Consider the following 17,924-nt stretch of genomic DNA (forward strand, 5'->3'; position numbering starts at 1 on the left):
ACTCAGCCTGCAGCCTTGTGCCTTTATATGGGCACAGAACCCCTCAGTGACTGCTAATATCCTTATCATTTACAGTAGGGGGTACATTATCCCTTATAATACATGAGTGATACTCAGAGTTCCCTGTATAACTCAGCCTGCAGCCTTGTGCCTTTATATGGGCACAGAGCCCCTCAGTGACTGCTAATATCCTTATCATTTACAGTAGGGGGTACATTATCCCTTATAATACATGAGTGATACTCAGAGTTCCCTGTATAACTCAGCCTGCAGCCTTGTGCCTTTATATGGGCACAGAACCCCTCAGTGACTGCTAATATCCTTATCATTTACAGTAGGGGGTACATTATCCCTTATAATACATGAGTGATACTCAGAGTTCCCTGTATAACTCAGCCTGCAGCCTTGTGCCTTTATATGGGTACAGAGCCCCTCAGTGACTGCTAATATCCTTATCATTTACAGTAGGGGGTACATTATCCCTTATAATACATGAGTGATACTCAGAGTTCCCTGTATAACTCAGCCTGCAGCCTTGTGCCTTTATATGGGCACAGAACCCCTCAGTGACTGCTAATATCCTTATCATTTACAGTAGGGGGTACATTATCCCTTATAATACATGAGTGATACTCAGAGTTCCCCGTATAACTCAGCCTGTAGCCTTGTGGGGAATTATTTTTCTAATTTTATTGCTATATTTATGTCATTATAACAATATATAACACAACAGGTTCCAGACCTCCGACCTGGTTAGGGAGAGACCACACCAGAACCACAGGTTCCACAAGTGGAAAGGAAATCTGCACACAGGGTATTGTTCTTTTAAAGGACAAGGAAACCCAGAGTCACTGGGGAAGGGGGGTGCCAGCATGTGGAGGAGGAGGGGGCCCTCCCCTGATGGGTCTGGATAAGCCCCTGGGAATAGGACTAGATCAGCCTGATTTGGGCTAGCACCCGGCTGGCCTCACCCACCAAACAAGCAGTCCTTCCCCGTGTATGGGCAGCTTTTAGCCGAACCAACTTGGCCAATGTTCTGCCGACAGTTGCACTTCAATAAATGAGCTGCCCCCCATTAGTTTATAACAGGATATGTACTATACTGACTCATGCCTATAGCAAATCTTACCCAGACTGGTGTTTAGCTGCTTGCCCCTGCCCCAATAACAGCTTTGGGCACCCCAACCCCCTCTCTGGGGTACAGTAGAGCAGATCAATAACAGTTAGAGGCCCCTGACTGCCCCAATTACAAGTCAAATAATGTCTGGAGGATGTTGAGAGTTGTAGTACAACAACTGGAGGGCTGCAGGCTGGGCATCCCACATCCCTACATTGCCAGGGGCCCTCCATGTTTGCAGAAAAGGCAGGATCTGTTGCGGAACTACAACTCCCAGTATCTTCTCTAAGTTTGTGTTTGTAGTTCCTTGTGTAACAGAGCCCCAGCTGTACCCTGATCCGCAATATGAGAGAGAAGCCAACTGTGCCCAACTCTGCCCCAGGCAGGAAGGTACCATTACTGTTATTATTATTGTTATTGGTGCGGAAACAATCAGTGAGACCCCGGTGCCTGAGATTTAGCGGAACTACAACTCCCACAATCCCACCGCAAGGATTTCCCATTCGGGAGATACTGAGGGTTGTAGTGCAGCAACAGGTTGGCGATTCCTGACCCAGAGCTCTAACCCGCTCAGCTTCTACTCGTCTTACAGCGCAACCCACTCCCCGGCCCCGCACTCCCGAGTCCTTACTCACCCGGCTGATAGATCGGGGGGCGCTTCTTCCCGCACCCCAATATATTTTCTGCACTTCGGGATCGCGATACCAGCAGCGCATGCGCACGGCCAGCACTAGCGGCAACAGCGACACCTACAGGCGGAGCATAGGCGCAACCTGCCCGGGGCGGGGCTTAACCATGGGCCGGAGCAGTCCCTCCCACATTATAGGGCAGGTGTCACAGTTTTGTCCCCTCTGTGGCACAGGGGCGCTTGTGCTATGGCGTAATGGGAGAACTAGTCCGCAGGCGGCAATAATATAAATACAAGCCACTCATTCCAAGAAGGGGGACAGGAGAGGGGTAGGAATGGGGTTACTGAGCGGTCTCAGGTGGCTAAATAAGCCGAGGCTCAGATGCTACCAGTGTGGGACTGAGATGCCAGAGGCCAACAGGAAACCTTTTATTATTATTCCCACTTGCCCATTGTAATTCCTCCTTTGCTCATTTAGTCTCTTTAGTATCTCTTTCTTCTCATACAGGAATAGGGAATGCCCAAGAAATAGGCCCCCAGGAGTTTTCCTGTGTCCCCCATGGGCCAACTCTGGTAAATAGAAGCAGGAGGGCCCACTGACACCCGGGCCCACTTGGCGTTTCCCTGGTATCCTGGTGGGCCAGTCCCAGGGCCGCCATCGGGGGGACATCCCGGGCCGGGCGATTTTACCATTAAAGGGTTAATCAATTCCGGGCTCCTGTCATTGGTCAGCAATAATCCTGTTGGGCGCGCCCAGTGCATACATTTGACGTCAGTACACAAGGGGTGCAACCATATAAAAGTGAGAATGCAGCGGGGGAGCCTGGGGACACAGCCGTACGAAGCAGGAGGAAGCTGTAGGACACGGGGAGTTGGAGGATGCTGAGAAGGACACTGGGTGAGTTGGAGGATGCTGGGGGGGGGTGAGTTGGAGGATGCTGGAGGGAAAGTAGGAGAACACGAGGGGGGGTGAGTTGGAGGACGCTGGAGGGAAAGTAGGAGAACACGAGGGGGGGTGAGTTGGAGGACGATGGAGGGAAAGTAGGAGAACACGAGGGGGGGATAGTTGGAGGACGCTGGAGGGAAAGTAGGAGAACACGAGGGGGGGTGAGTTGGAGGACGCTGGAGGGAAAGTAGGAGAACACGAGGGGGGGTGAGTTGGAGGACGATGGAGGGAAAGTAGGAGAACACGAGGGGGATGAGTTGGAGGACGCTGGAGGGAAAGTAGGAGAACACGAGGGGGGGTGAGTTGGAGGACACTGGAGGGAAAGTAGGAGAACACGAGGGGGGGTGAGTTGGAGGACGATGGAGGGAAAGTAGGAGAACACAAGGGGGGGTGAGTTGGAGGACACTGGAGGGAAAGTAGGAGAACACGAGGGGGGGTGAGTTGGAGGACGATGGAGGGAAAGTTGGAGAACACGAGGGGGGGTGAGTTGGAGGACGCTGGAGGGAAAGTAGGAGAACACGAGGGGGGGTGAGTTGGAGGACGATGGAGGGAAAGTAGGAGAACACGAGGGGGGGTGAGTTGGAGGACGATGGAGGGAAAGTAGGAGAACACGAGGGGGGCTGAGTTGGAGGACGATGGAGGGAAAGTAGGAGAACACGAGGGGGGCTGAGTTGGAGGACGATGGAGGGAAAGTTGGAGAACACGGGGGGGGGTGAGTTGGAGGACGATGGAGGGAAAGTAGGAGAACACGAGGGGGGGTGAGTTGGAGGACGATGGAGGGAAAGTAGGAGAACACGAGGGGGGTGAGTTGGAGGACGATGGAGGGAAAGTAGGAGAACACGAGGGGGGGTGAGTTGGAGGACGATGGAGGGAAAGTAGGAGAACACGAGGGGGATGAGTTGGAGGACGCTGGAGGGAAAGTAGGAGAACACGAGGGGGGGTGAGTTGGAGGACACTGGAGGGAAAGTAGGAGAACACGAGGGGGGGTGAGTTGGAGGACGATGGAGGGAAAGTAGGAGAACACAAGGGGGGGTGAGTTGGAGGACACTGGAGGGAAAGTAGGAGAACACGAGGGGGGGTGAGTTGGAGGACGATGGAGGGAAAGTTGGAGAACACGAGGGGGGGTGAGTTGGAGGACGCTGGAGGGAAAGTAGGAGAACACGAGGGGGGGTGAGTTGGAGGACGATGGAGGGAAAGTAGGAGAACACGAGGGGGGGTGAGTTGGAGGACGATGGAGGGAAAGTAGGAGAACACGAGGGGGGCTGAGTTGGAGGACGATGGAGGGAAAGTAGGAGAACACGAGGGGGGCTGAGTTGGAGGACGATGGAGGGAAAGTTGGAGAACACGGGGGGGGGGTGAGTTGGAGGACGCTGGGAGGAGAGTTGGAGGATGCTGGGGGAGGGGAGGAGCTGAAGGCTTCTGGGGGGGGAGCTGGAGGATGCTGGGAGAAGGGGGGGAGCTGGAGGATTCTGGGGGGGAGAGCTGGAGAATGCTGGGGGAGAAATATATATATATATATATAGATGCTGAATTGTTATGTGCACCCTGATATTCTGCAGCTGCTCTCCTGCCTTCATCTGCGCCAAGAGGAACACTATAAAGGGAAACTCCACCTAATGTTTCTTTGTATAATAAATAAAATGTAATTTTTTGTTTCCAGTTGGACATTTAAATTATTTATGCTCTGCCTTCTGTAACCCCATATTTACAGTGCTACCTGGCTGTCTGGGCCATTCTGCAGCCACATTTGTTATTATTCCCATTATCTCCTATTCCTTTTTTGGTCTTTCATTCTAACTGACCAGCCACCCAGCCGGTATTTCATTCGCCTAGCCAGTAAAATACCATGTAAAGCAAGTGCCGGTATTACTGTAAAGTATTACAAATGTATTCTGCCCCTTTGCATCATCAGCCAACCCCTTCCCATAATCACCCAGTACCTCTTTATGTCACTGGACCACCCCTTTATGTGATTGGCCGCCCTGCTGGTATTCAAGTGGCAACCCACATGCATTGTTACTGGGGTAAATGGGGCAGAAAACCAGAGATCAGAATCAGTAGCCCATGTGCTGATAATCAGGGTCGGACGGGGCCGGCTGGGCACCCAAAATTGAAAATGAAAATTCACAAGAACGTTGGCAATTAACCAAAACGCAAGCAGGACATGTCTTGGTGTCTTAACTATGTGCATTTTTTTTCCCAGGGCTAATTACACCAGGGTTAAAATATGCCAATTTATTATGTGCATCAAACTCCAAGTATAACAATACAGCGACCAGTTTAACATCTCATTATCTACATTATATCCCACTGTACGTCATTGCTTTATGGCATTAAGTCATCAGTAAAATTTCCCCTGTACAACTGTATGGGAAACAAAAAACACTGGCCTAATTTTCTTTTTATTCACCGTGCGATCCGACGTTTCGGTCCCTCTTGGGCCTTTATCAAGGACATTGTGCAAGTGAAAAATACAAACTTAAATAGTTCAAAAATGTGAAAAAAAAAACACTTCCGTGACATCACAATTTGCACAAACTGTCACAGTGCAGCTCATGTACAATTAACCAATCAATTTATACAAAGTGTTACCATATAAAATATGGTCAGTGTAATCTTTGTTTCTCACCAGTAGGTGTCAGCATAATAGTCTAATAGTCCATATTATACTCATATATCCATGTATCCTCTGCTCCTCACTACATCACTATATATATATATCATTAAACCCTTTAAAACCTATTTGGGCCTCTGCACATTTTAGATATTTAACCACAGTAAGTACAGTACTTCCTTACGAGTTAAAAATAGCAGTTAAACAAAGCTTGTTTTGCATAAAATGTATTTACAAAATGTTGATTAATACCTATTATCTCAGAGAGTTTCACAAGGCTTGAAACATATTTTAACCATATTCTGCCCAAGTACTTAGCCCGTATTTTGCCAAATACTATATTGTCTAATAGAAGGTTAATTGGTTTTAGGCTCTCATACAATATACTAAGTGCAAATAACAAGTAGAGTAGGGTGGAAGTATCCCCAGTGATCCGCTAACGCCACTTTATCGCCACTGTAGCCTCCCTCTGCACCGCTTCTCACCGCGCGGTCGTTCCTTTGGCGTCTGACGTCACGCACCTCTTGGAACTACGGATACCCACTACGGACAAGCATTCCGCTCACTCACTTTACATGCCCCTCTCATAACAGAGAATCCAAAGCTGTAATGTGGTTCCCGTGATATGAGAGGGAAATCTGAAGTAAGAGAGTGAAATGCATTTAAAGTGCAGGGAATAAGAATATAAGACACTAAGTCCATTCAACTTCTTTCACGTTATGGGGGTTTTCAACTCCATGTAATACACACGACTCTCAGTTTGAGGTTTTTGGGATCATTTAGAGATAAGTCACAGCTCTTCACTCCTAGATTATAGGCTTCTAATGTATTTGTTATTGTGCTTCCCAAATAGAATCAGTATCAGGGGTGGATGGAGAGACAGCAGAAATATCTGAATGATCTGCAACTGGAATTACTATCATGTGCCCCTGTGTATATTCTTCTCTAATAGTTGTCTTTTCCCCATATTTTAATATCCAGGCCGACATCTGGTCTCTGGGGATTGCGGCCATCTATATGGCTGAAGGGCATCTCCGTAAGTAAACCCTAGTGTGTGTGTGTATTATACTGCAGAACTGTTAGTAGAAAGGTATGATTGACATGTTGTAACATAGATTACTATTAAGTAATAGGGGGCAGAGTTACTAAAAATTGATTTTGCATTATTCATAATACACAATTTTTCAAGGCAAAACAATCCAATAATTCTTCAAACATAAAAAAGTCACCAGCTGGCAAGCTTCTGTATATGTCAATAGGGTGATATTATTAGAATGTTTAACAAGGACTATCAGCCAGATAGATTACACAGGGGTTTATACAGGGCACTTGGCTTTGCTCATTCTATTAACATATTTTAAATGCATGAACTCTGAAAAATTACATATTACATAACATGACGAATCCAGCGAGAAGACCATCTGCAAGGCAGCTACTGACAGACCCATTCATTGCAGAGCTCAGGGATGAAAGGGGTGTAAAGAGGAGCCTCACGCAATATATGCAGAGGGGTAGGGGAACCCCTCATTCTCATTATAGTTCACTTGATGTATAGACTATAACCACCTACCGCTCTTCTTCATATAATCATTCTATAAGTGAAGCCGCCAGTAATAAAGACTTATATTAGGGCAGAGGTCACTGAACTAGGCCAAATCTAGGGGAGACATGGGTGAAGGTGGTTTAAGAAACAGCTTTATTCACAATTGTCCTATCTACTCACATACAGACCCATACTGACCTATCTATCTACTCACATACAGACCCATACTGACCTTTCTGTCCACTCACATACAGACGCACACTGACCTATCCACTCACATACAGACCCATACTGACCTATCTATCCACTCACATACAGACCCACACTGACCTATCTATCCACTCACATACAGACCCATACTGACCTATCCACTCACATACAGACCCATACTGACCTATCTATCCACTCACATACAGACCCATACTTACCTATCTATCCACTCACATACAGACCCATACTGACCTATCTATCCACTCACATACAGACCCACACTGACCTATCTATCTACTCACATACAGACCCATACTGACCTATCTATCCACTCACATACAGACCCATACTGACCTATCTATCCACTCACATACAGACCCACACTGACCTATCTATCCACTTACCTACAGACCCACACTGGCCTATCTATCTACTCACATACAGACCCATACTGACCTATCTATCCACTCACATACAGACCCATACTGACCTATCTATCCACTCACATACAGACCCATACTGACCTATCTATCCACTCACATACAGACCCATACTGACCTATCTATCCACTCACATGACAGTCTAACCTCATATTTTAACCCACCCATCCCCTTTACCAGTTTAGTTGCAGTCTCTGCACTCTCTTCAGCTCATTAATATCCTTTTTAAGGACTGGAACCCAAAACTGCCCCCCATACTCAAGGTGAGGCCTTACCAGGGACCTATAAAGAGGCAAAATTATGTTTTCATCCCTTGCGTCAATGCCCTTTTTATACAAGACAGCACTTTATTTGCTTTAGTAGCCACAGAATGATATTGGAATTAGACAACTTGTTATCTACAAAAATCCCCAGAACCCCAAATCGCTTAGAAAAGCACAAGCAACCTGCTCCGCTATAGGGCGAAGAAGTGTGGAGAGTGTAAAACTGTAGGAGGAGTAGGGCACTGTAGGGCATGTGTGTAGCAGGGAGTATACTAAGCAAAACGTATGTGCATTGGGCTTCCCATTGACTCCAATGCGATTCAGCAAATTGCAAATTTTGACACAAAGCAAAACATGGCAGATTAACTTAAAACTTTCAGCAAATCTTGAAATTAAGGGAAAATGTTTCATTGGTAGTCCCAGGGTGTTGGGCAGCAGCTCCGATTGGCTCAGTCTTTGTCAGGGACTGATGTGAGTAGAGCTCATTTTGTTCAGATAAAAACATAGATAAAAATAATCATTTTAATATTGGTACGGTGCGGCTTTAGTGGCGCTAATGATGTGAATATGTTGGAATGATTATAATAATACTAATCACAGAGATTTTGATTTTGAAGGGGGATGTTGCACTTGTTCCTACACACAATAATTGTGCCATTCCCTATCCTGATATTTTATATATTTAATAGTGGGGCATTCTCTATGCTGATATTTTATATATTTAATAGTGGGGCATCCCCTATTCTGATATTTTATATATTTAATAGTGGGGCATTCCCTATCCTGATATTTTATATATTTAATAGTGGGGCATTCCCTATTCTGATATTTTATATATTTAATAGTGGGGCATTCCCTATTCTGATATTTTATATATTTAATAGTGGGGCATTCTCTATTCTAATATTTTATATATTTAATAGTGGGACATTCTCTATGCTGATATTTTATATATTTAATAGTGGGGCATTCTCTATGCTGATATTTTATATATTTAATAGTGGGGCATTCCCTATTCTGATATTTTATATATTTAATAGTGGGGCATTCTCTATTCTGATATTTTATATATTTAATATTGGGGCATTCTCTATGCTGTTATTTTATATATTTAATAGTGGGGCATTCTCTATGCTGATATTTTATATATTTAATAGTGGGGCATTCTCTATGCTGATATTTTATATATTTAATAGTGGGGCATTCTCTATGCTGTTATTTTATATATTTAATAGTGGGGCATTCCCTATGCTGATATTTTATATATTTAATAGTGGGGCATTCTCTATGCTGTTATTTTATATATTTAATAGTGGGGCATTCTCTATGCTGATATTTTATATATTTAATAGTGGGGCATTCTCTATGCTGATATTTTATATATTTAATATTGGGGCATTCCCTATGCTGATATTTTATATATTTAATAGTGGGGCATTCTCTATGCTGATATTTTATATATTTAATAGTGGGGCATTCCCTATGCTGATATTTTATATATTTAATAGTTTGGCATTCCCTATGCCGATATTTTATATATTTAATAGTGGGGCATTCTCTATGCTGATTTAATCTGCATCCTATAATGGCAGCAATTCCTATACTCATGTTATGCACTTAGAATAACAGCTCGTTCTCTATGGATACTTGTGCGCTAAAATACATTTAAATATTGAAACTATAGGATTGTTGTGCAATTAGCAGAGATTCCTGCTAACTCAGTGAGTATCAGGTACAGGGCAACTCTGCATTCCCTATACACATATACATTACATACAATAATGGGCGAGTCTCTGTACCATTCCTTATAGAAATATATTATACATGTTGTAACGGTCCCATTCCCTATACTGGATACACAATAAACACGTGCTCGTCACGGCAACAAAACCCCCTGCATTTTATTGGAAAATGGCTGAATCCAACAGTCATTATCTGAGCTGCTGATACAGATTTCCCGCCTCTGGCTGCTCCTGTGATGTAACGGTATGTGAATCTCTCAGTGGCAGTTATTCTTTGTCAGGCAACTGAGGTGAGTAGAGCTGTTTTGGTTCAGGGGAAAACATGGATAAAAATAATCATTTTAATGCTGGTTTGTTGCGGCCTTAGCGCCAGTAATGATGTTGTAATTATGTTAGAATGTGTGAAAGTACAGGGAAATTGATTTTGCTCCTACATGCCATTATTATATGGGGTTTTCAGATCTTTCCATAATTTGAATCTCAACAGTCTACTTAACCATTATTTAACCATTAAATAAACAATAGGATTGCTTTGCCCCCAATAAGGGGTAATTATATCTTAGTTGGGATCAAGTACAGGTACTGTTTTATTATTACAGAGAAAAGGGAATCATTTAACCATTAAATAAACCCAATAGGGCTGTTCTGCCCCCAATAAGGGGTAATTATATCTTAGTTGGGATCAAGTACAGGTACTGCTTTATTATTACAGAGAAAAGGGAATCATTTAACCATTAAATAAACCCAATAGGGCTGTTCTGCCCCCAATAAGGGGTAATTATATCTTAGTTGGGATCAAGTACAGGTACTGCTTTATTATTACAGAGAAAAGGGAATCATTTAACCATTAAATAAACCCAATAGGACTGTTCTGCCCCCAATAAGGGGTAATTATATCTTAGTTGGGATCAAGTACAGGTACTGTTTTATTATTATATAGAAAGAGGGAATCATTTTTAAAAATTAGAAATATTTGATTAACATGGAGTCTATGGAAGATGCCTTCCTGTAATTCAGAACTTTCTGGAATGGGTTTCCGGATAATGGTTCCTATACCTGTACCTTATATATATACATGTACATATACATAGAAGACAGAATTTGGATTACTAAAATGATGTTTCTTTTTGTGTCTTTAGAAGGATATTACCGAGATGAGCGCTTTTAGAGCTTTCCGGAAACAATTGCGGAAATCTTTCCGCAATTGTTTCCTTTTTTCTTGCCTTCGCAAGGTAAGGACTTCATTTTCTCTACTGTAACATGTTATATTTCATTCTGTGGGTAACGTCACCGAGGGACAAACTTGACCTTAAACTCAGTGATGAGCAAATTTATTCACCAGGCATGGATCCACAGCTAATTTCCCCACAAAAATTAGCGGTCGTGTCATAAAAGGCGTGGTCACATCAATATAGGCGCAGTCACATCAATATAGGCGCGGTCACATCAATATAGGCGCGGTCACATCAATATAGGCGTGGTCACATCAATATAGGCGCGGTCACATCAATATAGGCGCGGTCACATCAATATAGGTGCAGTCAAATCAATATTGGCGCGGTCACATTAAAAAGGGTCACGTAAAATAAGAGGCATGGCACCCGCGTTTCGCAAATTTTTCCATAGTTTTGCTAATTTTTCGCCAAAGCGAAACGGGACAGATTCGCTCGTAACTAGTGATGATCTCTAAAGATTCTTCTGTTTGTGACCAATGGAAATGGAACCTGAGTTCCTGATACTGAACAGATACCAAATACCTCAAATTTTTTCATTTTAGCATCATTTTTAATGTGTAGCAAAAACTCAAATTCCGTAAACAGTTAAAATCTTGACTAGGACAGCCGCCATTAACTCCTACATGCCCTTGCAGGCTTTTACATGGCAGCTTTTTACAACTGAGTTTTTTGGGTTTTGTTTTTTTTGTTTTTTAAATGTGCATTTTTTAAAAACAATATTTAAATTTGTTGTTTTCAGTGTAAATAAACTTAATAAAAATAGTAACGCTGATAATAAGCCCCTGACTGCGCCTGATTATATGTGTGTATTGTGCTGCCAACATCACTGCTGCAGTTGCAGAATGAGCCCTATCTGTTATATGAGTCAGTACAGGGGATACACTGGGTTACATTGGTTTTTGCACCAAATTCTCAAAGGGGAGGTTCATCTTGACATTAAAGGACAAGGAAAGGCTAAGTCACTTGGGGGGGCTAAAATGTTAGGCAGGAAGGAGGAAGCGCTGCAGGTACCCCGGGCTGGTGCTGTTCTCTCCCAACAGGGGCACCAGCCCGGGGTAAAAGGTAAGCGATTCAAGTTACTTGGGGGTACCTAACATTTTGGCACCCCCAAGTGACTTTGCCTTTCCTTCTCCTTTAACTTGTTATAGAATGGCCAATTCTCAGCAACTTTTCAATTGGTCTTCATTGTTTATTTTTTTATAGTTTTTCATTTATTTGCCCTTTTCTTCTAACTCTGTAGCTTTCAAATGGGGGTCACTGACCCCGGCAGCCTTAAAACGATTGCTCTTTGAGGCTACAATTTTACTGTTATTGCTGCATTTTTATTCAGGTCCTCTCCTATTCATGTACCAGTCTCACATTTAAACCACTCCCTGGTTGCTAAGGTAATATGGACCCTAGCAACCAGATATCTGCCAAAACAGAAATCAGGAGAGATGCTGAACAAAAATTAAAATAATTGAATAACTACAAATAATAAAAAATGAAGACCAAGTGCCCAAATGTGGGTGGGGCTACAAACAGCCAATCAGATGTCACCCATCAATTTTCAACGGGAGAATGTAACCTGATTCCATTCTCACACATTTAACACCAGTGTCCCCAAACTTATCACAGCTGGTACTGGGGCACTAAAGTTAAAGGTTAGAAAAAGTAGGCGGAGCCACCAACTGCCAATCAGATGTCGCTCATTGAGTTTCAGCTGGGAAATTTAAATTGCTGCCATTCTGACACTATTAAACCAGGGTCCTCAAACTTTGCACAGTGTGGAGCCAATCAGATTTCGGATCAGTTTAATGATGGTTTTTCTATTTGCTCATGTTTTTTTTGTGATAAGACTTTTTTCTTTTTCTTCATTAGAAAAGAACAGATCATTCCATCAGAGAATCTGTTGTGGTAAGCAGAGAAGGATTGTGCAACATTGTTTCCCAAACACCATTTTCCCAACTATTTGTGTTATCAAAGCCATGTTATTCCCTTGCCTATAGATTTATATGAACAAAAGCCTTGATGAAGCTGCACCAATATATATATCCAGTTCTTACTGGTTGAGTAGAAAACAACTAGATAAAAGCTAATTTATTTATAGTTGGCCACACACCCCTCTCTTTTGAATAAAAATAATGTTTTAATGAATTGAAAACTACTTTTAAACCTGTTTCATATTTAAGTTCAGCTGCAGTTTCATCCTTTACCAGCCCCATAGATGACCCATACAATAAATGTATTATTGTTATTATTAAAACCCCTTTCTTTGTTGATGATGTAATCTACTTTCTCTCTCCTGGCAAAGGGATAGCCTTTGGCCTTTGCATTATCATCACAATAAATCTGACCCTGTATTTATTTTACATGACACTTTCATTCCATAAAGTAATGCCAACTTTTTATCACTCAAACAGGAGGAGCCCACTATAGAGCCCAATAACATCATCTGCCTGGTAAGTAGTAAAGGAGTTGGTATCATACAGTCCGTATATTATTAGCTCTCCTTAGGTGCTGTGTTGCCTTTAACTGTCCCATTGCCCAGTAACATTTTGCCTCTCGGGCCTTTTTACTATTATTACTATCATTACCAAAGATCTGTTCTCTTAGGCAGTGATTATTAGATTAGATTCCTTCAGTTTGGGCCCCATAGCCAAGTTCCGAGCCCTTTCTAGTGCGGAAGCTACACAAATGTTTAACCACATTTTTTACATCTCACTTATTTTCACTATATTCACAAAGCTGAGTTGGTTTGATCACTTTTATCTCTTAACCAGGAACCAGCAGAAGCCCCTGGCTATAACACCTGCCAGGTAAGTAGTAACATAAAATGGTTTGATTTTCTGAAGTCGAGAGACTTTGCTTTAGACAAGGTGCATTTTATATACTGAACTACACGGTGATAGGAAGTTGATCAGATAACTTATTTTATCCTATTTAGGAGGAGCGACCAGAGCAGAATCTGGAGTCGGGCACGGACATCTGCCAGGTAAATACAAGAGAGGGGGAGCAGGGGCAAATAAAAATCACCCTATATGACATGCAAGATTGTGTTTTAGCTTCTTTACAACAGAAATCATTCATTGTGCAACGTCTTCTTTCCAATTTCTTCACCAGGAGACTCCAGTTACCCCTGATACGGACATCTGTCAGGTAAGAAGAAATAATATTTTTAAATTATATAAAACCCAGATTCATTTGGGGGGGCAATTAGTAAGGCACCACTGACTTTGGTGCTGGTGAGTCTTTCCCACCTCATGTTCTGAATCCAGGAGTTACCTCCATCCTCAGGCTGATGGTAATGACAAGGTTTCCCTATTGGCCACCACGAATATATACAGTGAACTTGTGCCTAACAAATTGAGTAAATGCAATATTTTAACTCTGAGTTTGAACTGTAGGAAAAAACATGGTAAATTCATTACCATATACAACTGGCATTGCCTCACTTGTTGCTTTCCAAGGTTTTTTTTTTTCAGCCATTGTATTACTTTGAGCCTTACAGTATTGGTTTTGACCATTTTTCAGGAGGAAGAGCAGCCAGTACAGCAGGAGAGCACCAACATCAGCCCCTGCCACTTCCAGGTAAGCAGAAAATAACAAATGAATGAAAATGATTTATTTTACCATATTCTCTGCTGAACTGAGCTGATCTTACAACATAACCTTTTCTCTGTTAACCAGAACACCTTGGAAGCATGTACTGGCCCTCATACCGAGACCCGTGAGGTAACTAGCAAAGAATTGTACAGTTGTAATGTTTTTAAAAGCGCTTAGTTTCTCTTTAAGCCACAGGGTTCCTGAATAATCTCTGTAAGGGATAAAGATAATATTTACCCAACAGTATAGCTTATTTACAAAGTGCTAACTTGCTCAAATGCAGTTGCCCATACTGACCAATCAGCATCTGTTTCTTTTAAATTTTTACCTTGTTAAAACATAGATATGATTTGTTGCTATGGTTAAAACTTACAATACATACAATTCAGTCCATATATTAGTAAATTAGTACCACTGTGTCACTTTGTGATATGCAGACAGAAGGGCTCATTTATAACTGTAATTTGGGGCTGAGCAAAAATGGGCGCAGTTGTTGCACAAACTAAAGCCATTTATTAGAGGTAATAGTATTTTCTTGTCTTTTAACCAGGAATTGCAAATGGAAGCTGAGGTGAGCAGCTCCAAGGTAAGCAGAAAGGGAAACTTTTCCAAACTTTGCAGTGTTTTGTGCTGTAAACTATTTGTGATTTTTTTTCTGCCTCAACCAGCAGGAAGATCTATAATTAAATTAACAGGTTTGTTTTATCACATTCTCTACTGAAATCAGATGATCTTCTAAAATTATGTTTTTTATATTAACTAGGGAACCTTGGAGGTCTGTGATGAACCTCAGCAGGAGACTTGCGAGGAGAGACCTCAGGAGTGTGGCGATTACACCTGCCCGCCTGAGCTCTCTGAGCAAGAGGATCCTCAGCCCATCGAGGAGGATCCGACAGCCTGTAATGAGGTTTGTGCTTAATTATATCTTCTGAAAATCATTTTGTTTCAGGGTTAAACATACACTCACCTTAAGTGATAACTTGCATTATTAACTTCTATAAAGTAACAGCAACTTTATATTGATTGAGCAGAACCGATATACAACTGGCATTGCCTCACTTGTTGCTTTACAAGGTTTATTTTTTTCAACCATTGTATTACTTTGAGCTTTACAGTATTGATTTGTGACCATTTTTCTGTCTTAACCAGGCTGAAGCACCAACTATGAGGCAGGAGAGCATGGACACCAGCCCCTGCCACCCTCAGCAGGAGACTTGCGAGGAGAGACCTCAGGAGTGTGGCGATTACACCTGCCTGCCTGAGCTCTCTGAGCAAGAGGATCCTCAGCCCATCGAGGAGGATCCGACAGCCTGTAATGAGGTTTGTGCTTAATTATATCTTCTGAAAGTCATTTTGTTTTAAGATTAAACATACACTCACCTTTAGTGATAACTTGCATTGGATGATAGGCCTTTTATCCTATAAAGTAACAGCAACTTTATATTGATTGAGCAGAACCGATACAATAAAAAGACAACTTTCAACCATTGTATTACTTTGAGCTTTACAGTATTGGTTTGTGACCTTTTTTCTGTTTTAACCAGGCTGAAGAACCAATTATGACGCAGGAGAGCACGAACACCAGCCCCTGCCACCCTCAGCAGGAGACTTGCGAGGTAACCAGCAAGGAATTGTATTATGTATTAACTGTTTTTTCAGAATAACAATTAAACCCTTTTAAACCTATTTGTGCCCCTGCACAGGACCCCTATCCAAATACATCACCCAAACTCCCATTTAGGCCCCATTCCCCTGACAAATACTTACTAGGATGGTTGGTCACCATGTTTTACCTCTGTTACATCCTCTCAGATCCTCCACAGATCCCATTGCCCTTCTAGAACATTCCCACTGAAACCCAAGGCCCTAGTCAGTTTCACTGTACATAAATCTGTGCAATGATCAGAGCAGTGAGGGTTTTAACAGAAAGGCCACAACCGAACATAACAACCATTCACCCCGCTATGTAGCTCTGATCTCTTTCATTTTGGGGGAAACGTAGGAGTCTGGGTCTTGCAGTTCTGCTTTAATCTAATTGGTTCCGCTCATCTAACAACCATTTTTTCCCCCCTAAATAGGAGAGACCTCAGGAGTGTGGCAATTACACCTGCCCGCCTGAGCTCGTTGAGCAAGAGGATCCTCAGCCCATCGAGGAGGATCCAACAGCCTGTAATGAGGTTTGTGCTTAATTATATCTTCTGAAAGTCATTTTGTTTCAAGATTAAACATACGGTCAACTTAAGTGATAACTTGCATTGGATGATAGGCCTTTCATCCCATAAAGTAACTGTTATATTGATTGAGCGGAACCCTGGTGTTACCTCCATCCCCAAGCTGGTGGTAGCGCCAAGGTTTCCCCAGTGACCCCCCCGAATACATGCAGTGGACTTGTGCCAACTAATATTTGGCAATATTTTGACACTGAGCTGGAATTGTAGAAAAACAAACCCTGCCTTTAAAATGATGAATTTATTACTACTTTGAATTGACAGGGCCTCAGTTGTTGCTTACAATTTTTATTTCAGATTATTTTTTATTGAGCAGAACCGATACAATAAAAAGACAACTTTCAACCATTGTATTACTTTGAGCTTTACAGTATTGGTTTGTGACCTTTTTTTCTGTCTTAACCAGGCTGAAGAACCAGCAATGGGGCAGGAGAGCATGGACACCAGCCCCTGCCACTTCCAGGTAAGCAGAAAATAACAAATGAATGAAAAATATTTATTTTATCATATTCTCTTGTGAACTGAGCTGATCTTATAAAATAATATTTTCTGTCTTAACCAGAACATCATGGAAGAAACAGACCCTCACCCCGACACCTGTGAGGTAACTAGCAAAGAGTTGTATAGTGTCCCAAATGAGCTTAGTTTGTCTTTAAGCCACAGGGTTCATGAATAATATTTGTAAAGCATTATGATTATAGCTTATTTACCAACATAAATGCTAACTTGCTCAAATGCAGTTGCCCATACTGACCAATCAGCATCTGTTGCTTATCGGTCTTTACCTTGTACAAGTTAGAACACAAATATGTTTTAGTTGTTTTAAATGGAGTCTACGGGCAATGGCCTACCTGTAATTTAGAGATTTTTGGATAATGGGTTTCTGGATAACAGATCCCATAACCAATTTACATAAATGTGGGATATAGATATGATTGACATCCACATAGGAACCTGTGCATAGTATAGTTATACCACTACCCCCCACTTACCAGATATGGGTGGGTTTGATCTATTTTCCTCTTAAATTGTTACCATCAGGTGGATTTGGCAATGCTGCCAAAATAAAAAAAACTACCACAAAATTAAATATGTCACCTGAATTTTACATGGAAAATATGTTCACTTTTTCAGAGTTGAGCTGATTTGATAACTTTTATCTTTTAACCAGGAACCTCCAGAAGACCCTGGCTACAACACCTGCCAGGTAAGTAGTAAAGAAACAGACATGGTTTGATTTTCTAAAGTTTATATAATTTGCTTTATACAAGGTCTGTTATAGATACTGAACCACAAAGTCATAGAAAGTTAATCAGATAATGAACTTTATCCCTCTTAGGAGGAGACACCAGGGCAGGACTTGGAGTCGGGCA

At 42.2% G+C, this 17,924-nt stretch overlaps 1 long non-coding RNA gene across 1 annotated transcript; it reads left to right on the forward strand.

Moving 5' to 3' along the window:
* The first annotated feature begins 14,602 nt into the window (after positions 1-14,602).
* On the forward strand, positions 14,603-17,178 carry LOC116408906. The gene is made up of 4 exons (XR_004221412.1): positions 14,603-15,230; positions 15,473-15,643; positions 15,868-16,500; positions 16,958-17,178. It is a non-coding gene; the product is annotated as an uncharacterized LOC116408906 (long non-coding RNA).
* Positions 17,179-17,924: the final 746 nt, after the last annotated feature.

This window comes from Xenopus tropicalis, chromosome 2 (assembly GCF_000004195.4).
Source record: "Xenopus tropicalis strain Nigerian chromosome 2, UCB_Xtro_10.0, whole genome shotgun sequence".
In the NCBI taxonomy this organism is placed as follows: domain Eukaryota; kingdom Metazoa; phylum Chordata; class Amphibia; order Anura; family Pipidae; genus Xenopus; species Xenopus tropicalis.